This window comes from Notamacropus eugenii, chromosome 4, assembly GCF_028372415.1.
Source record: "Notamacropus eugenii isolate mMacEug1 chromosome 4, mMacEug1.pri_v2, whole genome shotgun sequence".
In the NCBI taxonomy this organism is placed as follows: Eukaryota; Metazoa; Chordata; class Mammalia; order Diprotodontia; family Macropodidae; genus Notamacropus; species Notamacropus eugenii.
The window spans coordinates 316801906-316824532 of record NC_092875.1 but is presented as its reverse complement, the minus strand read 5'-3'; the positions used below and the strand labels follow the sequence as shown (position 1 = coordinate 316824532).

General features: G+C 36.1%; 1 protein-coding gene across 3 annotated transcripts in view; it reads right to left on the bottom strand.

Moving 5' to 3' along the window:
* RALYL (RALY RNA binding protein like) overlaps positions 1–22627 on the bottom strand; it is an 800002-nt gene that overhangs the window by 271631 nt on the left and 505744 nt on the right. The window lies entirely within an intron of this gene.

Sequence of the window (22627 nt, the reverse complement as noted above, 5' to 3'; positions counted from 1 at the left end):
ATATTGGCAATTTTAAAATACAGAAATTGTACCTTTCCTCTAGACAAGTGAATGTGTTTTACAAATATAATTATTAATTGATCCACCAATTGAACAACTGAAGAAAAGTAATTCTCTAAAATGACAGGAAAAAGTGGTAGCTGGAGAAAACAATCAGGTACTGCAAGGTTTACACAGTATCAAGAATAATCAGTATTACTGGTAGGGAAACAAAATAGAGAAAACAAAACCAACTAAACCAAAAAACCCCACTAAGACAAAACATACAGCCAGCAATGGAAGAAGGAAAAGCAGATGAAGAACAGGAAAACAAAACAAAACAAAAATATGTGGCATAGGTAAGGGGAAAGGGAGGAGAAGAGAGAAGGGAGGAGAGACAGACAGAGAGAGAGAGATACAGAGAGACAGAAAGAGAAAGAAACAGACAGAGACAGAGAGAGAAAGAAATAGAGACAGAGAGAAATAATGAAGAGGGATAAACAGTCTCATAAGCATCCCTGTGAGGATGTAAAAGTTTGTATGTTTTATGACCACTTGGAAGAATGAAAATGGGAGGAAGTGAACATAACTGAGATGGATTTCTTTTTTTTGCATTTCAGAATCAGTCTTAATATTATTGTTGAAAAGGACATTTAAAATTTCATGATCTTCATTCTTTCAAAAAAACCAAACTCAAACTGTAAAAACATTATTTCTTAGGTTAATATTATAATTGATTTTCATTCTTCCATAAACTTGGTATCAGGTCATTCCTAGGTGCTAAAGAAATAGCCTTAGATTAATCCTCATCCATGAATAATATGTAAAATGAATAGTTTAAACACAGCTAATCATTATAGACAATACTTACCTTTAATCTATGAAATAAAATGGAATTAAACCGTTTAGAAGAATTTTGAGTAAGTGATTAATTTGTAATTAAGGTAGTTTTCAAAATGGAAGATTAGTTATTTTTTCAGTTGTCTAGAAATGAACCTTAAAGGACATATAGCTCAATGTCCCTCATTTGCAGTTTGAGGAAACTGAGACCCCAAGATGAAAATTGACTTGTCCAATATCTTACAGATAGTAAGTGGCAGAAATAGGATTTGAACCAAGATACCCTGACTTCAAACCTAGCACTTTCTACTGCATCATTCTGCTTATTTAACATAAGAAATTAGTACTTTGTAGCACACCTTTTGCTCTTCTTCCATTATCTTCATCTCCCTCCCAACAGAAACTTGGACTCTGTCCCTGAATCCTTTCCTCTGATTTGTAGTTTCTTTTTATCTTACTGGAGATCTATGCCTTCATACCACTTTATTGCCAACTTCTCACCATATAACCTCATATCTTTCTCCTTCTTACCTCTTTCCAATATCTCTTTACATGTTGCTTTTCCCCATCAGAATGTAAGCTCCTTGAGGGCAGGAACTACATTGCTTGCTTGCTTTTGTAACTTTAGTACTCAGTGTAGTGCTTGGCACTTAATAAATACTTACAAATTTCATCTGTCTCTCTTTATCTTTTTCTGTTTCTCTGTTTCTGTCTCTTTCTTCATATCCATATCCATATCCATATCCATATCCATATCCATAATCCATTATCCATTATCCATTATCCATATAGTTTAGCCATTCTTACAGTGGTTAAGTAGCCTTAACTTCTTCAAGGACTTTGAAAAGTATAGGTCTAAACTGATTTTAAAGTATAGAATCTCACATAGTGTAGGTCCTAATAAACGTTTGTTTGCTCTTTAGATTAAAAAAAAAGACATGGAGATACAATGTAAACAAAAGTAGCTAACAAAACATCACACAGTCCCTTTAAGAATAATTCCAATGCTTTGCTAAAGCTTAGAATTAGCTGAGACCAAAGAGGAAAAAAACATTAGGACAACAAAAATGGTTTTTAGTTTGTTTTGACAATACAGTGGTAAAAGAAGAAAATCATAAGGATAAAGCTACTGCTTTAAGTGAATGGGAAAATGATAGAGGATGATGGGGATTTGCCTAACTCTTATTTTCTGTCTATTTTCTATGTTAATGAGAATGATATTTGGGCTGAAAAGGACAGAATGAAAATGAATAATAGCCAGCTGAATCTTAAGATGAATAGGAAACATCTACCTGATATTGGTGAGCTTTAGTCTCTAGACATTCCAAGTCAGTGAAATGCATGGCAGATGTGATTTGCTGAGCCACTCTCAATGTTCCAAGAAAGAGTGAAGAATGCAAGAAATAGCATAAGACTACAGAAAGGGAAATGTCACCTTAATTAAAAAAGAAGGGAATAAATTGAAGGTTGTAATCTCACAGCTTGGTTCAATTCTAGATGAAATTCTATAATACATTGGGATAGATATGTAATATCTGGAAAAGTAAGTGGTGATCATGAGGAACTAACATAGCTTCATGAAAAAATGGTCATTTCAGGTTAATCTTACATCTTTTTGTGACAGTGACTCTGATTTCTCTTTATTTGCCATGTATATTCATTACTGAATTGGTATTTGGTGAGAATACCACAAGCCATATCATTAAGGCTTGATTCTCTTTCCACCAAATTTCAGTTCCACAATGAAAATATGCTGTGAATTGTGAATAGCAAAATAGAAATCACATATACATGGGAGAATATAGACAAGGCAATGCGCAGAGTAAATGAGCTCTCACAATGGAAGCAAGGTAATTCAACTCAATAAAGAGAGTCTTAGATCTCATCAAAGGAAAAATTCCCTGAAATTTGTAGTGTAGCAAGGATGTGACTGAGGTGCTGGCTCCCCAACACATCAACTTGTTCTCAGTCTTTCTTTCCCTTCTTGGAGCTAAAGAGATTCTAGAGTGGTATGTCTTATCTCTTGAAGCTGGAAGTCAGAAGACCAGGATTTCTCTTCTGTCAAGCTTTTACTAACTCTATCCTTCACATAGGCACTAAGAACTGAATTGTTAGAGAACTGGTAGAGACTGAATCTATCAATAAGGAGAGTCTTATGTAAATAGTTTGAACATACCCATCACCATCACCATTTGAACTCACTCACTTGAATATACAATGATAAGTTACCTAAGGAAGTGTTACTGATGATATTTGTACTTAATGCAGAAATATCTCCTGAATAGTAATTGTACATTGAATATAAATATTAGATTATTTTGAATATCAATTCCTTAAAGATATAGGAGTAGACATGCATCCTTTTATATGTTTTTCTCTTTTTCTGTCATTAGAGAGAAAAGATAAGGGCAAAGAAATACAAACTATGTACTAAGGTGGCATTGGACTAAGAGCTTTTCACAGATATCTCACAAAGCGTTGGACAGGACTGAAAAATGACTTAACAAAACAACATCTGATCCTCACAATATCTCTGACAGAAAAATACTACTGTTGTGCCCATTTTTTGGTGGAGGAACAAGAGGCAAAAAAGTTTAAATGACTTACTCAGGGTCACATAGCTAGCTAGTGTCTGAGGCAAGATTTTAACTCCTGTCTTTCGGATTCTATGCTCAACTGTCTAGCTCAACTGTGCTACCAGCTTCCAGAAAAACACTAATGCAGACAATTCCTCAACAAAGAAATTAAAAAAAACAAGAACAAAAACAATTCCACTTAAGAAACAAATTGATCTAATATATATTTCATTTTAAATGATTTTAAATACATATAGTATTTATTTTCTAAACATCTTTTTAGACTTAGTCATTCATTACCTACCAAAAACAGTTTTCCGGGAGGAAGTTAGAGAAGTAGTGTGACTTAATGAGTTAAGGGACAGCTATCTAGAGTATACTCATTTTATCTGTTAGCATAGAAGCATACTTTTCACCTTTGAGACAATTTTCTTTTTCGGCATCACACTATACTGAAATCAGCTAAAATTATTTCCTTTTAAAAATTATTTTAAGCACTCTTATTACTAAAAACTCTATCTAAATCAGTTCCTTAAGGTACCATCTAATCAAGGTTGCTAATAAGTAACCACAGAATAGAAAACAAGTCAAATACCAGACTGGAGGAGTCAGGAGAAAAACAAGCAAAGATAAATAGTGCTTTGGTCTTGAAGTTTTTCAGAGGAGAGAAAGAAATAGTAGGGAACAGACAGAATGCCCTTGGCTAAGAGTAGACTAAGTGGGGAAAAGGTAAAAACAAATGTGTAAGCTTCCCTTTCCATTTAGCTGGGAGCATTTGGAAAGAAGAACTCAAATGGTAATAAAGTTAAAGCCAGTTCCTGGGCTGTGAACTAGCTTGATTTCTGACACGAAGTAAACCTGGAACTAGCACAAGGTCCCTCAGAGGAGACCTACCATAAGCTTTGTGAGCAAGAGGTTGAGAATAAGAATCAGTTAAGAAAGGTGCTTAGTGTCCTAGTATCTTAATATTTCCATATGTTTTAGTATGTTGCTCTTGATATTATAAATCCATGAAAATTGCTCTAAAGAAACACTATATTTAAATTAGATATTTAATTGTGCAGGTTTTTTTAGTTTCTCCCTGAAATGAGTAAACATACCACATATTTTAAAACAGAAATATTCTTCTGATGATTCCATGTGGTAATAATAATGTCAAAGAATAAAAAATGAAATCATCCAAATTGGAGACACGCAGTGGGCATAAAGAGGCTACAGGTTTTACATCTTAAGTTAAGAAATGGCTCACTGTTATTCACAATGCTCTAATCTGTTGCTTTAGAAACCAGGAGAAAACCAGATGAAACTAACAGCAGGAAAGGATCCTAGATATAGAAAGAATTGACAGAGACAGAAAACACAGAAGATGATGAGAAAACCTGCTTACAGAAGACAATACAAAAGCTGACAGGAGCTGATCAACATTGATAGGAAGATATCTATCCATGTTTTGCTAAGATCTGTGCTTAGTGAATGAGAGATACTGCTTTGCTAAGAGCTGACTAAGTGTAGAAAGGAAGGATTTCCCTTTAGGACCATCTACAACTAACAATGGGGAAAACATGCAAGGTTAATGCACTGCCTTTTTCTCCTTCCCTGGTTGGAAAGGGAGAAAAAGAAGGGCAAAGATGGACTTCATATCTACTTTTCTGTGGAAAAATGATGCTTCTGAGAGGGGATTAGAGAAAACAGAAGCCCATGCCATCTTATGATTTGTCTGAGAAAAGGTTATAAGGTCTTATTGGTATGTTCATCTAGAGATGGAGAAATACCTCAGAGCACCAGAGGAAACCTGAGGAAGTTGATAATTCTCTTATTCATTGACATAGTGTAACACTCTCTGCACTCTGTCAATGGTGGCTATGTGCTAAAAGAGCTTAATGATGCATTAGGAACCCAAAAGCAGCAAAAAGAAAAATGGCTTTACAAAACAGGATTACTGTGAGGTCCAGAAGGGGACCTGATAACTCAGAAGCAGTTCTCTAGAGAAACCAAGGATATGAAGACCTGCCGTTCAGCTTTGTGAATTGCCCCTGGTACATGTATTTCCCTCCTCATGTGCCTTCCTACTAGGTTTTGGTAAATGTATGTCCACTCTTCTTCATGATCACTGTACACAGAGGTAGGAGATTTGTGGTTACTCATTATATTTTGATTATTCCTGCTCTTGCCTTCTCTTAAAGAAATATTAATAGTAGTCCTGATTTTTCCTTTTATTGATCAAATGTTATAATCATTCTTGTTTGTGCTTTATCATGCAGTGTTTTATGATTAAGAGTCAATAGTGTCACTGTGGTTTTGTTTAATGGTGAAGCACATCCAGGAGGGTTCAGGAACTACAGTGGTGAATAATTGGATGACTTCACCAATGCCCCCCAAAATGCCTCTTCCCAAAATTCCCTCATGCACACAGACACACGGACACAGACACACACACACACACACACACACACGTACACACAGACACCATACACACACCAGGGTTACCTCTAGGAGAGAAATTTTGAGTTATAGCAAAATGGTTGACCCCCTGGGAACACTACGCCAACCTGAAGTGGATGCAGGTATGAGTGAGTGATCTAGTCTGAACCCAAAAAGGGAGTTTGGAGAGATCTAGGGCTTAGTACCACACTCAGGCTCAATAAGTAGGAGTGTGATCTAGTGAGTCATAGCTAGCTCTTTGGAGAGGAGTAGGCATATATTTACTGAAACCTAATAGGAAGTTCTAGTGTGCTATTATACATCAAATATACTGTAAATAGCCTGATCTTTCAATATATTTTTTACATTACAATTGAGTATAGCTATTCACACTATAATATGATTCATGGGAAAATGTATAACAAAGAAAGTGCACTGCATGTTCCAAATCTGTAAACAGTACACTATGTTTATGGATGCTGATAGGTTTTTATTATGCCTTAAAAGTTCAGCAAAAACAACCTGTACAATACCATCAGCTAAAATGTCATGTTCTCTCCTAATGTGATTCTGAGAATGTTGAATTTTACATAAAATCTGATACAACAGCTTGTGGAAGTCTTTAAAAAAACCTGAAATATCACTTGATTGCCCTATGTGTATTTGAATGATTTCATCTTTAAAAATAGTTATTTAATCAAGGTCAATCAAATGAAAGATAAAAACCTACCAGGTTTATGGACAATTTTAAAGATGAAGTATCCAATAGATTCTTATTTTCAGATGCAATTATTTCGCTGACAATCACAGTATTTCAGAGCTGAAAGGGGCCACAGGTAGCATCTATTAATTAACTGCCCTCATGACAAAAAAAGAAATAAAGCCAAGAGAGCATTTGCTCAAGGTCATATGGCCAGATACTAGTAAGGCTAGGTCTCCTCTCCTATATAAAACCACTTAAGAAACAGCTGCTGTATAGAGGGTAAGGAAGGTAGTAAAGGCATCCAGCCAAGGCAAATCGGAAGGAGATTGGAAGTAGGACTGACCATACATGACTGGGCATCCCAATATAGCTATCCAGTCTGCCCTCTCTCTTTCCCTCTCCTGAATATTAAGTGCAGTAAACCAAGAAAATGCTTTGTCAGACTTGATACTCTATTGCTTATCTTCCTATGAAACCCTGGCAGTGAAAGCTAGCACTTGCCTCTTGGTTACCCTCTCTCAGACTATTTTTTCTTCTTTTTTATATCTTGTTCTTGATCATGTTGTGCTCCAGACACCATTTCTACCTCTGGTACTTCACCTTGACAAGGCACATCTTAGTTACTGGATCTTAGAGTCAATGGAGGATAAGAAAGTTTAAGACTGAAAAGGTAGGAAGGGACCAGGCTACACAGGACTTTAAAAGCTAAAGTCATCACCATGGAGCCAACTGAGACATAGACTGAGGAGCACTGCAGAACTTCTGGAACTCCCTGTGGCATTCTGAATAAAACTCAAAAGTCTTTGTCTGATACTTAGGGGTTCCCACAAGCTGCTGCCTTCCCCAACAACCCCCTCCATTTTTATTTTATACGAATCCTCTGAAAACCTTAATATCTTTTGTCCTCTGAACATGGTTATGTTCTCTTGCCTCTATATTTCCCCCTTATGGTGTTAATGAGATCATAGTATTATAGCTTGAACGCTGGGAGGATTGCCAGAGGACATCTAATTCAACCCTCTTAGTTTACAGATGAAGCATCTGAGACTTTAAGAAATGAAGTGACATCACACAGTAAACATTAAAGGTAGGATTTGAATTCAGGCCCATCGATGACAAATCCAAGGCTATTTTCTCAGTAGCATGCTGTCTTTCTAAGTTCTTTATTATTATATAAGGCTTTATCTTTTTGTATACTGAATTCTTTTATAATTATTAATCCAATATTAAACATCAATACAACTAACTAAATTTTCTTCAAACTTTATAATTTTGACTTAAAATTATGGATGTCTTTTGTTGTTTTATAACATTTATTCCTGAATTTATCTTTCCCATGCCCCTCATTATACCCATACCTTACCCAAGGCAATAGCCAACACTTGAATCAAAGATTTTAGAAAGGTACGAAAAAGCAATTAATCAAAATCAATCAACATAACTATCAGACAATCTATAAAATATCTTATACCCACAGCGCCCTACCACTTCTATAAAGGAAGAAAAGTGCATTTTTTAATTCTTCTCTTGGTCTATGGTTTGATTATCGTAATTTTCATTAGGACTCTAGGCTTCTCCTTCCTACTGCAGTGGTGCTTTGGGATAAGGATGTGAATGGGACATGGGATCCCCAGTATAGGATTGTAGGTTAGGAATGTAGACTCCCCAGTGATGGAACTCCTTTTCTTGGCTGGAGATGAAGATCCATGGCTTTCCACTTTACTCCTTGGCGGTCATGCTAACCATGAGGTCTACTACATAGTTGTTGTAATCATACTCATTGTCATCCCAAGAAATGAGCTTGACAAAATGGTCATTGAAGATAATACCAGTGCCAGCATCATAGGCTGAAGAGTGGGTGTTGCTGTTAAAGTCACAGGATACAACATGGTCCTCTGTGTAGCCCAAGATGCTCTTCAAGGTTCCCTCTGATGCCTGATTCACCATTTTCTTGATATCATCATATTTGGCAGGTCAGATCCACAACAGATACATTGGGAGTATGAACTTGGAAGGTCATGCCTGTGAGCTTCCCATTCAGCTCATGTATGACCTTGCTTACAGCCTTAGCAGCACAAGTGGAAGGAGGGATGATGTTTTGGGCAGCACCACTCCCATTATGCCACAGCTTACCAGAGGGGCCATCTACCGTCTTCTGGGTAGCAGTAATGGCATGATCTATAGTCATGAGTCCTTCCATAATGCCAAAGTTGTCAGGAAAGACCTTAGCCAAGGGGGCCAAGCAATTGGTAGTACAAGAAGCATTACTGACAATCTTAAGGGAATTATCATATTTCTCATGGTTCACTCCCATCAAGAACACTGGGACATCAGCAGAAGGGGCAGGGATGAAGACCCTCTTGGCTCCACCTTTCAAGTGAGCCCCAGCCTTTTCCATAGTGGTAAAGACTCCAGTGGACTCTACAGCATACTTGACTCTAGCATCTCCCCATTTAATATTGGTGAAATCCCACTCCTGGAAGATAGTAATGGCTTTTGCATTGATCACCAGCTTCCCATTCTCAGACTTGACAGTGCCCTTGAGCTTGACATGGGTGGAGTTATATTGAAATATATAAACCATGTAGTTGAGGCCAATGAAGGGGTCACTAGTGGTCATGATGTCTACTTCACCAGAGATGAACACAGCCCTGGTTACCAGGCACTCAATATGGCCAAATCTGTTGACTCTGGATCTTCACCATCTTATTTCAGGCATGTAACTGAAACAGCAGATCCTGGCACCAAGCTTGAAAGAAAAGTTGAAGGCCAATTTTGATCCATCTTTTAAAGTCCAACTCAAATATCTTCTCCATAAGACTTTCTTTGATCCTCTCTGTCCATGACATTTGTTTTTGCTAATGAATTTACCACATATTACTGTTTATCATGATGGTCTATGTATATTTATTATGCTCTGAATTGGGTAGATAACCTTTCCACTACTCAAAAATATCACAAACATTTTAATAGCTGTGCTTGTAATATTCAAATATTCTATATGATCATTACAGAATTCCATATGTACGTTTTCTCCCTTATTGAGAGGTTGACAAGTTCTCAACTGATTGATCAATGTGTCTCTAATAAGGACTTTCTACTAGCCATGATATGAACTGTGTCAACTTTTAGAGAAAATAAAGAATTGAAAAGGCCAAGTTAGAGTTTCCATGGCTTCTAGGAAGATTTTAATAGCTTAGCTTCACAACAACCTCAGGCAAATCTGCTTAGCTAGGGCTCCTTGGTCTTTGAAATACTTGGCCCTAAAGAGCTGACCAGTATAAAGCTAACTAGACATCTAGAAACAGATCCCTCCCTGAAGTCTGAGGGATCTACCCAGGAAACTTTGTTGGGAATGCAAGAAACCACAGTCCTTACTACAAAAATATCCACACTACAATGATTCCCAAGTGGTATTCTTGTTGCTCTGCTAGAGCTTGCTGAGCTCCGAAATGAATGATATTGGTATTTTGAAGGCTACTCTATTTTTTACTTCTTTTTCAAAATCTATTTTTTCAAATAACAGATATTTTTCTCCCCCCTAAAACCCATGCAACAAATATGCATAATCAAGCAAAATATATTTTAACAGCAGCCTTGTCCAAAAATATGCTTCTTTTATCTCAAGTCCCTCACCTCTGTTAAGAGATCAGCTGGTTAACATGCATTTTATCACACACTTGCTCATGTCCAGGTACTGTGGTAAGTGCTAGGAATACAAATAAAAGCAGAAAAAAAGATGGTCCCTGATCTCAAAGAACTCACATTGCAATGGGGGGAGACAATATAAAAGGGAGCTGAATAGTCAATATATGTGGGCATATGGCATGGTGGGCATCTTAGACAATGTCCTGTGGAGATGAGTGAGCATTTCAGCATAGAGAATGATTACATGGTTGGCTAGGGCTACATCTTAAAAATGGAAGTTCTAGAGGGAAACAGCCAATAAGAGAGAAAGGACGCAGAAGGTTCTTTCAACTTGAGATACTTCTTGGAGCCAAATGAGCTTCCAAAGTGAAGAGGCTTCTTTGGCATGGTAGAAAAGGCCCTGTGGAAATAAGTCAGTAGTGCAGCCTGGAGAGGAATAAAAGTTAGGCTGCATATACTTCCTCACTAGTCCTCTAGAACTATTCATTGTTTTCAAGTTGATCAGAGTTTTAAGTTTTTCAAGGTTGGTTATCTCTATAATTTGATTTGTTTCTTTATTTTGAGCCTGGGTCTTCCTTTTTCTCCCAAGCTAAAAGTCCTAGGGCCACTTAAAGTCCAATCCCAATTCTGTTCCTCATGGAATCGCTAACCTGATACATTTTTTAACCTAGGCTGGCTTGTTCCTTTATAGGCAGCCTGGTAGCTCTCTGTTTCCAGAGGCTCACCATATTGCGTTAGCTTTGCTGTAGCTCAAAACTACCGAATGCAACTAATCTAGCAGTAAGAGGGGCTATATGTATGTGACCTCCTCTAGGAAATATTGTTATTGTACAAATTGTTTCCCTGTTTCTGCTCACTTCACTTTGTATTCATACAAATCTTCCCAAGTTTATCTGGTTAACAACAATAATAAAAAATAAGTATTTAAAAGTACTTTAGTTTGCAAAGCATTGTGTATGCTATCTCATTTGATGCTTACCAACTCTTCCAGTTTATGCCTCAGGGAAGCATTATCCTCATTTGACAGATTAGGAAACTAAGATTGAGAGAGGTTACATTATTTGCCCAGGGTCACATAGCTCCTTAGTTATCTGAAGCAGGATTTAGACTCAGATCATTTTTGACTCTAGGCCCAGCACTCTTATCTACCATGCATCTCTTTTGTCATTTTTATGGCACAAAAATATTTCAGTGTGATCATGTAGCATTATTCATTTATCTATTCCCCAACTGATAATATCCTTAGTTTCAATTCCTTTACCATTACATTTTTGTGCATATGGGTACTTTTTCGTTTGTATTTTGTGGTTATGGGCCTCACAGCGTTATCTCTGGATCTAAGAACAAGCCTAGGCTAGCAATTTTTGAAAAATATTTCCAAACTGAATATAAGAATAACAGTACAAATTTGCTTTTTTGAAAAAGAAAGCCAGAAAATTAAACTTCAATTTATACTCAAAGTTCATTGGGTCTCTCTGGAGGTGGATAGCATTTTTTCTTCCTTTGGAATTGTTTTGGATCATTGTATTGATTAGAGTATCCACTTCTTTCACAGTTCATCATTATTACAGCACCGCTGTTACCCAGCACAGTGATCTCCTTTTGGCTTCACTTTGCCTCAGTTTTTTTTCTGAAACAATTCCCTTTGTTATTTCTTATAGAACAATAGTATGCCACCATAATTCCATGACAAAACTTGTTTAGCCATTTGCCAATTGATGAGCACCCTCCAAATTTCCAGTTCTTTGCTAGCACAAAAAGATCTGACATAATTTTTTACATATAATTCCTTTTTCTTTAATCTCTTTAGGGTACAAACTTAGTAGTGATATTGTTGGGTCAAAGGGTAGCTACAATTTTATCGCCCTTTTGGCTCAGTTCCAAATTCTTCTGTAGGATGCTTGGACCAGTTCACAACTCCATCAATAATTTATTACTGTACCAATGTTTTCCCCATTCCCTTCAGCATTTGTCTTTTTTTCATACTAAACATATTTCCACTTTAATCATGCTGTGAAAGAAGAATCAGAACAAAAAGGAAATACCACAAGAAAGAAAATAAACAAAAATCAACAAAAAAAGAGAAAATTGTTTGCTTCAATCTGCATTGAGACTCCATAGCTCTTTTTCTGTATGGGGACACCATTTTCCATTATGAATCTTTTGGAATTGTCTTAGATCCTTGCATTGCTGAGAAGAATTAAGTCTAACAAAGTGAGTCATTGCACAATGTTGCTGTTACTGTGCACAATGTTTTCTTGGTTCTGATCACTTCACTTGGCATCAGTTCATTCAAGAATTTTCAGGTTTTTCAGAAATCCTCCTATTCACCATTTCTTATGTAACAATAGTATTCCATTACATTCATATACCACAACCTATTCAGCCACTCCCCAATTGATTGGCATCCCTGCAATTTCCAATTCTTTGACTCTACAAAGAGAGCTAGTATAAACATTTTTGAACATATAGGTTCTTTTCCTATAACAGGCATACTTAATCTGCTTCATTTTTCTTGCATTAATAGAGTGAAGTCTTTTGAATGATTGTGGCTTAGCACTGTTTTATAAGGCAATGTTGCTTCTAATTTTCCACCTTCCTTTTCTGAAATATTCTACTTAAATTACATTCTAATTACACTCTCATTTTAGAAGGTCTGTGATGTTCTGGGCTTGATACAAACATTATGTCCAATACCAAAGGAAATTTCCGGGGTACCTCATCATCCCTTGAGGCTATCTTTTCCATTTGGAGCAATCTACCATGATGATGCCAAGCACATTTGCTGAACCTACTCCTCCAGTTTATGCCTCAATTTCTATTTAGCAAAGGATTGTCATATGAAGTTTTCTCTCTTGTTACATTCTTCAAGCAAGGTTGTCCAATTCATATACACACGGAGCCATTTTTTGAGTCACTTTTACTAACATCAGCCTTGTCCAAAAATATGTTTCTTTTATTTTGAGCCTCTCCCCTCTGTTAGGAGGTCAGTTGGTTAACTTGCATTTGTTAAATACTTGCTCATGCCCAGGTACTGTGCTAAGTGCTAGGAATACAAATAAAAGCAGAAAGAAAGATGGTCCCTGACCTCAAAAAGCTCACATTGTAATGGAAGGAGACAATACACAAGGGAGATGAATAGTGGATACATGTGGGTATATGGCATGGTTGGCATCTTAGACAATGTCCTGTGGAGATGAGTGAGCATTTCACCGTAGAGAATGATTACATGGTTGGCTAGGGCTACATCCTTAAAATAGAGGTGTTGGAGGGAAACAGCCAAATTAAATGTTTTTTCATAGTCAAGAAAAATAATCATAGTGAGATTTTGTATTCCCTATATATTTTAGTCAAAACTATGATGACAAAGGTGTGGCTGATTATAGAATATCACTTATTAAAGTGTGTTTGTTGCCTGTCTTCCTATCTTTTTTTTCTTCAGTGCTGTTTATCCTTTCTCATGCAGCCTATCCAGGACTGTTGAAGTCAGAGACCACATTTTGCGGGGGTCACTTTCACTAATGTGAAAAAAAAAATGTTTGTGATAAAAATATTTAGAGATCTTTTCCATTTTGAGTCTGTTTGGTATCCTCCTTACATTTCCAGTCTGACTACTCTTGGGTTAATTTTACTTAATTGGTTATCTCAACTGCTTTCTGTAAAATTGTTTTTAACTCTGCTCTCAGATTCTCTTTATCTTTTGAGTGTATGTTATTCCTAATTTTCTACCATCTTCTTCTGAAATATTTTACTTAAATTACGTGCTAAACTAGTATTGTCCAGTATGTCATATTACTCTACATGAAGACAGACCAAGTGTTGGTGAGATCAGTCTGTTAGTCAAGGTAGTTTTTTCTGTTTTTTCCTCCACTTCTTATTGCAACTGATTCACACTGGTGAATTTCTTTAGAAAATTTTAACAGTCTGAATCAAAGTCTGTTTTATTCAATTCCCATTTTTCAGCGTCAACAGCTCATTCAAAAACGTCAGATTGTAATTGTTTCAATTGCACCTCATTTTTTCTTATTTTTAGTCTTTGTTCTAATTTGGCTTTGCTTTTCTTCTTTATTCTTCCTATTCAGAGGTCTTACAACACAGAGACAGCTGATTTGACTCCTACACTTGGTAACCAGTCATTTGCAGTCTTTTCAAATGTAATCAATCTTTAAAAAAAATGTTATTTGACATTCACCAAATGATACTTGACTCTCTTCTCAGCTAAAAAAAGATACTCATGGTTTATAGTCATGAGGTATTATATTAGTTTTTAGCTTCTATTGTTTCTTATTCATGATACATGCATAAAATAGACAAAATAGTCAATCTTTCCTTTAGAGACTAATCTCTGACACTTACTGTGCAACCTTGAAGAAGTCAGTGTCACTCTACGGTCTCAATTTTTCATCTTAAGTCATTGACTTGGTCCAAATGATCTCTAAGATATCATCCAATTCTTATATTCTCTGATGATCAAGACATTTTGAACCCCCAAATCAAGTCTTCAGAGATATTTTGAGATGTGAATGCATACAGAACTCACCAACCAACTGCAATTGAAAGAAGTAATATACAGAAAATGGAAACAAGGTCAAGTAGCAGAGGAGATAAGAATAAAAGGTATGATACAGTCCAGTACAAATAGCATCAGGAATACAAATGCTCATAATGATTTGAGGCTGATGAGGATTCCTAAGGGCAATGAAATGGGATATTTTCTTAAAATATGCTGGGAGGAAATGGCGGATTAAAGAAATTATACATCTTTTGTTTGGGGAAGGGATGGTAATATCCAACAACATAATTTTGTTTCTGTTTTCTCTGCAAAGAAGAATGTCTTTGACAATAGAAATGACAGAACACAAAGTTGATAGCAAAGGGTGATACCAAAATTGAATAAAGAGACTGAGAGAACTCATAGCTTTGATGAAGAGAATTCAGGTTGATTAACTTCATCATTAAGACCTGAAAGAAATGATGAATCAATGACAGTTAAAACAACCTAAAAATAGAAGTACCCACAATAAGTAAAAAGGCAAATGTTCTGATTCTTTTAAAAAACAGAAGATAATAAAAATCATCAAAGTATAGGTCAGTAAGTTTGATTTCAATTCCTTGTAACATTCTATCAATCATTAAAAAGTTTGAATAACTGGAAAGGAGCTCCATGATTACAAAAAGCCACTACAGTTTCATCAGAACATGTTACATCAGAAAATCTTGTTTCTTTTTATTTTTTAACAGGATTACTAAACTAGTAAGTGAAGGGAATACTTGTCAGTCCCCACCCTCAAAGAATTCACAATCTAACATGAGAGACAATGCACAGACAATTATGTTCCAAAAGATCTTGATAGACTAGGACATTGGGCTAAATCTAATAAGATGAAATTCAATAGGGATAAATGAAAACTCTTGCCCTGCACAGTTTCTTTAGTATAAGGAGGGAGAAGAATGATTAGATAACAATTGCTCTAAAAAGATCTGAGGCTTTTCATGGTCTGTAAGCTCAATATAAATCAGCAGGGACATCTAGTAGCCAGCAGATAATGAGATATTAGGCTCTATTAAAAGGGTAATAGCTTTCAGGAATGGGGAAGCCATAGTCCCACTACACCACCAAACATCAGCTGGAGTACTTTGTTTATTTTTGGGCATCACAGTTTATGAAGGCAACTGAGAAACAATTAGAACTCTCCAAAAGTGGTTATACTTCTTTGGAAGTCTTCAATCACAGGCTAAAAGATCGCTTTTCTGCCACCATTGGTCGGTATATTATAGTGTCAATTTCTTGGAAAGGCAGGGTACAAAAGATACATTTTTCTATGTAAGAGAAATATTTAGTGAGGGCATGGCAACAAAGTCTGGAGAATGAAAGATGGCTACTACGGTCTCCTTTTTAAAATGGAGATTCTAGGATGAACTATGACCACTGGATCATAAATATAGGACTCAGCAAAGGCCATCTGGTCCAAACTCCTAATCTACAGGTCAAGAAATTGAGATTTAGAAAAATTATATGACTTGCTCAGGATCACAGAAGTAGTTAGAGGTAGAGGTAAAATTTAAATGTGGACCTTCTGAATCCAGATTTGGGCCTCTTTCCATGGTACTAACTCTAGAAAAACAACTCAAAGCAGTAAGTCAGTAGCATTCTTTTCTTATATAAAAACCTATTTTCATTGAGTTAATCTCTGTGTGTGTTACTTCAAATTTATATTTACACAAATCATTTTTCTTGAGAAATATCCCATATTTATTTTCATGAAACTGAAATAATTTTATGGCAGTGAGCACATGACTCATGAATGAGCACATGATTTCATGAATGAAACATTATCTGACAATTTCAATATCCATTCAAAGCACCTCATGAAAGAAAATAGTTCATAGCTTCAAAGGTTTACATAAAGAGATGTGCTATCAAATTTATTCATGCAAACTAAAAAAATGTTTTGATAATAGTTCTTCAGATGCAGATATTTCTTCAAAGACAAGGTTGGTTAACTCCCTTCTTCCTCCTCATATAAATGATATTTCATCCTTGTCTTATATTTTAAACAAATTCACCTCAGAAAATGCCCTTACTTTTGAAATTCCCCTGGGTAAACATAGCAGGCATGAATTCTTATGAGCCATAGTTAATACCTCAAAATTCAGTGACATTTTCCATTTCCATGCCAATAACAAAGCTAAGAATTCTAATCAGGTATTCTGAAATGCCTCCTAGACCATGACAATTAATATCAATTCTTTTCTTACTTCTTGAGACTTCAATTTTCTATCTCTTTCTCTACCTTTTAAATTCTTTTTCTGTCTGCTCACTCAAGTGGCTTTTCCCATCCTAAGTTTTATCTAAAGGATTTAAAATTCTGCTCCATCCCACATCCAAAGTCTGATTGCCTCAGTTCTAGTTATTTCTCCCTTGACTTCTACAACACTCTTCACTTAATCAATTTTCTTTTCTTTCACCTCTTTTGCAGTTATCTTTAGCATCCTTTCTACTGTTTAGTAAATCAATCTTTCAGTGTGTGTGTGTGTGTGTGTGTGTGTGTGTGTGTGTGTGTATGTATGTGTGTGTAGGCGACATAAATGAAATCTGTACATATATACATATATGCAACATATCTACAAATATATACACATATCCCTTGTGTCTTATTCCACTGCCATAATTTCAATTGCAGTAATATTTCTTATATTATTTTTTGCCTGAATTTTAAAATACTTGTGATTGGATATTCAGTAAACCTATGCAGACCACAATGCTATAAAAGTTGCCAAGGCCAAAATTTAATTGCTTTATGACTAACCCTTTTGTGATGTATCTCTCCAAATTTAGATAGACAGACCCCACGACTAGGCCCACACCTGAAACCTTTCCAATTTGGAAACACTGAACTCTTAAAGCATGGGCTTCACTGGCGTAGTTCCTAATCATCCAGGGCCATCCATACACCATAACGAAGCATCAGAGTTGGGCTGTAGTGGAGGATGTGTTTTTCTTCTCCACATGCTCCAGTGGTTGAGAGGAACTTACTTTTCTTGATCTTGGCACTCTAATTTTTGTAATAATATTATCTATTTATGATGTTTAGTAGAAAATATAATGGCAAGCAGTTGACTTCTGTTTCTATCGTTGATCTTTACCAGTTTGTGTCAGTAAAGGGCTAGTATAACATTTCAAATTGTCAGTAGATTTTCTAATTCAACTACTATCACGATAATATAATTAAAATTAAACTCCATAAGTGATTATTTATTGAGCTACTATTTGCGCCCATGTGATTTAGGTTTTAGATATAAAAAAAGAAAAATCATATAATCATAAGATTTAAAATGGGAAGCAATCTTAAGTCAACCATCTCTTATTATAGATGAGGAAACTGAGGTTTAAAGTTATGCCTTGCTCAACATCACTTAAGGAACCACTGGTAGAGAAGTCAGTGGAACCCAAGTCTCTGGTACTCCTAGTATTCTACTCTTTCCATTACATCACAAAGTCACTGTGGCAAAGTTTCTGACTTCAACTAGTTGGATACCAATTAGTGAAAATAATTAATCCCATGAAATGGTTGCATCTTTTTAAATTCACACAGTCTAAAGTTATAATTATGTAAAATATGATTATTGATTCCAGCTCAATTCAACTATGGAGTACAAATCTGAATAATGTGACCACTTCATAGGATTCATTATTCATCCATTAGCGATCTAGCTGATGATTAGGTACACATTTGCAACAAATATAGGACAATTTGGAAAGGCAGTGTTGTGTTGTAAAGAAGAAGCTGGTTTGGAATCAGGAAGATCTAAAAATAAATTCTACCCCTGCCACACACTGGCTGTATCTCTCTGAGCAAGTCACTTAACTACCCACTGCTCTGAGGAAATTCTTTAAGCAAACTGAGCTACTCTGGTAGAGCAGGTTCCTCAAGAAGAGCTATGTATATTGATAAAATGATAATAAACAACAACTTTTGCAGTGTTTTAAGGTTTGTAAAATGCTTTACAAATATAAAATATCATCCTTCCAAAAACCCTGGGAGGTTGGTGCTTTGTCATCCCCATTTTTAAATGAGGAAACTGTAGCAAGCAGTGGTTAAATGACTTACTCAACCCACCGTCTCCCCAAACGAATAAAACTTGAACCGAAAAGACAGACTAAAACTTGAACAAAAAAAATGAATAAATCTTGGACATCTCCCCCCCAATAGAAATGTCCTGGCCAAAGCAACATAGTTGCAAGTAGAGGAGGCGTGACTTAAGCCAGGTCTTCCTGACCTTAGATCAGGTTTTATTTAAAGAAACAAACAAGAAAGGAAAATGCAACCTAAGTCCCCAAAGGTATGATATTGACAATATACATCATATGAGGTCAAGAAGTAAGGATATGCTAGGGTTAGCTAGAGGGGTCAGGGAAGTAGCAGAGTTTGATATGAGTCTGCTCTGTGACTAAAAATAACTCAACATGATGGAATATATATATATATTTATATATACATATATATATGTATAAATAGATGAGGTGCCTTTGCTTATGGTAGATAATAAATATTGAAATGAAGTGAAATATATTAATACCTTTATTTGCACTGTTTAAATTAAAGAAATCAGATTTATTCATAATACTAGTTTAATGGAAAAGATAAATAATTCTTACATTTCTTTTTTCTAAAATGCTCATCCCTTATACTCATTCATACTCATATTTGAAATTCATAAACCTCAATCATTGAAAGATATTAAAACAATCTGTTTTGCAATATGACTCAAATGCCAGGTTTCAGAGTTTTTGGTGGTGTTGACAAGTAAGGAATAATTGTGGGATATATTCTTGTTTGTCATCATCACAACAAAAGCAAAATAAAACCCTTCGCTAAGAGCAGATTCTCATCACCAAATTAATTCCAACCTGATATACTAACAACCAACTCTCTGGTACCATCTATTGACTAAATGAATTATTTCAATTTTAAATCCCCAAACTACATGCAAATGTAGTAATGAATGAATAAATCTTAGGATCATAAATATTGAGCAGGAAAGGAGTTTAGAGACCACAGAGTCCAAACTAATTTTACAAAGAAGAGGTTAAGTAACTTGTCCAACCAAGGTCACATAGGTAATATGCGAATCTAGTCAGTCAATAAGCATTTATTAAGTCAATAAACATATTTATTAAGTACCTAGCATGTGCCAGAATCTTTGTTAAGTGCTAAAGGATACTAAGAAAAGAAAATCCCTACCCTTGAGGAGTTCCTAACAGACTATATACATATATACATACATATATCCATATCTCTCTCTCTATAGATATTTATGATAAAAAGAATACAATCAATGAGGGAAAACAGTGCAGTTAAAAAGGTCTGAGAATAAATTCGTGTTGAAGGTAGGATTTTAGCTGCGACTTAAAGGAAGCTAAGGAAGTCAGGAAATAGAGATAAGGAGAGAATATTCAAGGCAAGAGGGACAGCTAGAAAAAATGCCCAGAACTGAGAGATGGAGTGTCTTGTTCAGGGAACAGCAAGGAGGCCAATGTTACTGGATTAAAGAGTAAATGGGAGTAGAAGGAGTTTGGAATGGTGGGGTAGAGGGGTTAGGTTATTAAGATCATTGAATGCAGAAGAAAGGATTTTGTATTTGATCCTGATGGTGATTGAGAGCCACTGGAGTTTATTGAGTAGGGAGTCAATATGGTCAAATTTGAGCTTTAGAAAAGACATTTTGAATTGAGGATAGACTGTAGTGGGAGAGACTTGTGGCAAGCAGCCCAACTAGCAGGCTGTTATTGGCATGGTTCAGGTGTGAGGAGATAAAGGCCTGTAGCAGGATAGCAACAGTATCAGGGCAGAGGGAGGGGTATATTTAAGAGATGTTTCAAAGGTGGCACTGATAATCTTTGGTGACCAATTGTTTATGGAGGGGTTGCAGTAGGAGTTAGTAAAGAATTGAGTTTGACCTTTAGGTTGCAAGCCTAGGGAATGTGTAGGATGGTAATGTTCTTGACCATGATAGAGAAGTTTGGAAGAGGCAAGGATTATGGGAGGAAAGAAGAGTTTCAGTTTTCAATATGTTGAATTTAAGATGTCTCCAGGACATTCAGTATGAGATGTCTGAGAGGCAGTTGGAGATTAGAAAATGGAGGTGTTATAGAGAAATGAGGACTTGATAAGGAGATAGGAAAATCATTTGTGTAGAATAACAAAACTGTAGTAGAGCTGATTAGATCACCAAGTAAAACAGTATTTTTTTTAAATAGTATAGCAAAAGAAAAGAGGGCCCAAGACAGAGTGCTGTAGGAAACTGACCGTTAGTGGGAGCAACCTGAATGAAGATCCAGTAAAGAAGACTGAGACTTATCAGATAAGTAGAAAGTGAACCAGAAGAGAGTGGTGCCGCCAAACCTAGAGGGAACACACTATCAAGAAGATGTCGGTTGACAGTGTCAAAAGCTGTACAGGAGTCAAGAATGATGTGAACTAAGAAAAAAGGCTACTGGATTTGATAATTAAGAGACCACTGGTAGCTTTAGAGAGAGCAGTTTTTGTTGAATGATGAGACCAGATGCCAGATTATAGATAGTTAAGGAGGAGGTGAGAAGAGGAAATAGAGGTGCATATTGTAGATGGCTTTCTGAAGGTCAGCCACAAAAGTCAGAAGAGATGTGGAATGATAGCAGGGATGGAAGATTCAAGTAAGGGTGTTTCAGGATGAGGGAGACATGGACATGTTTGGAGGTATATGGAAGGAAGCCAGAATTCAGCTCTTCTGATTAAAAAACCCACTGATTTTTCTTACTGTACCATAATTGCCTTTCTCTAGATAAACTTTCTTTTCATAATTTTGGTTAATTATGATGATAAATACAATATATTGAAAACAGTTATGGCAGTTGATGATGTTCAGATGTCATGAAATTTTACCCCAGCTCCTTAACAGTTAATGTGTGTGAGGAATTATTATGTATAAAAATTTTCTCTTCTTTATCTTGCATGAAGCCTTTCGTAAAGGCAATAGTCACACTAAATCTATAAATTAAGAGTCTATCAGTGGATCTTCACTTGGCTTACTCATTTTATACACATGGTCTTATCTTGCACTTGCCTTTCAGGGTAATTCGTTATCTAGTGAACTTTCAACATTGCATTGGAAAGTAAGGAGAGGTGCTGAACCCTGTTTCACAAAAGGTGTAATCCAATAGCACTAAATACTTGAAAATGCTCTCAGTGCTTCAGTTGGTTGTAATTTCATGGGAAACTAGGAAGATTAGCTGCCTAACACAAGCCAAAGGAAAAATGAAACTGCTGAATGATGTCCTAAGTCTGTCTCCACTATGGGTATATATGCATATCATACACATCAAAAAGTCACTCTATCTGCCTTGTAAAGGCTCCTATCAGAAGTCAAGGAAGGTAGATTATCTCCCAAATACCTAAGAACATAGAAGAAATTTAGGATAAAAATTATTTTCTCATTTGTGATTGCCTAGAGATACAAAGAACTGAAGCAGCAGTAGGGTAGCATAAAAAAGAGAATATATGAATTGCTCTCTCCTACTCATTCACTTTTCCACAGGTGCCCACACTGAAAGAACTTTTTTTCTAAAGCAGGAATCTGCAAACTTTTTGATGGTAAAATCCTATATGTACCTTTTGAGTTTTCCTTAACTCCCTCTTCTCACGTCTTTCTCACCTCCCATCACACAAATGTTTTGTGCCACTCCTTCCTCCTTTACCCATTTCACCTGAAGTGCCCTTACTCCTTATGAAGGCCAACCCCTCTACTTATTCAGTGATCCCATTCTGTCCTATCTCTTCCAGATTGTCCCCTCTGTTATCCTCACTCTTTCACTTATTTGCTCTCTCTTTTTTTCTCTTTCTCTCTCTCCTCTGCCTACAAGCACGCTCATGTCTCCCCTGAAAAAAAAAAAAAAACAAACATTGCTTAGTTCATCTAC